Raw genomic sequence first — 577 nt, 5'->3', positions numbered from 1 at the left:
GAGATATCACTTTTGACATCAATTTGAGTCAATTGCTAATGAGGTGGACAAACCTAGAGTCTATTATACAGATGAAGTAAATCAGAAACAAATATCATATCTTAATGCATATTTATGGAATCTAGAGAGATGGTGATGATGAACCTATTTGCAGGGCAGCAATAGAGATGCAGACATAGAGAACAAACTTGTGGACAAGGCAGGGGAAGGAGAAGGTGGGACAAATAGAATATCAAGGAAACATATGCACTATCATATGTAAAATAGATAGCCAGTGGGAATTTGCTGTATGATTCAGGGAGCTCAATTGGTGCTCTGTGACAACCTAGAGGGGTAGGATGGGGTGAGAGGGAGGTTCAAGAGGGAGAGGACATATATTTACATATGTGTACCTATGGCTGATTCATGTTGACATATGGCAGAAAACAATACAATAATGTTAAGCAACTATCCTTCAATAGAAATTAAATTTTAAAAATATATTCATGACCTAAGAGTTGAGAGTTATGCTTTATTCAGCAGGAAATTTTAGGACTTAAGCAGGGAGACATCTCAAGTAACCCTGAGAGAAATGCTT

The sequence above is a fragment of the Bison bison genome, unplaced genomic scaffold, assembly GCF_000754665.1.
Source record: "Bison bison bison isolate TAMUID 2011002044 unplaced genomic scaffold, Bison_UMD1.0 scf7180017864492, whole genome shotgun sequence".
Lineage (NCBI taxonomy): Eukaryota > Metazoa > Chordata > Mammalia > Artiodactyla > Bovidae > Bison > Bison bison.
This window is presented reverse-complemented; position numbering follows the sequence as displayed.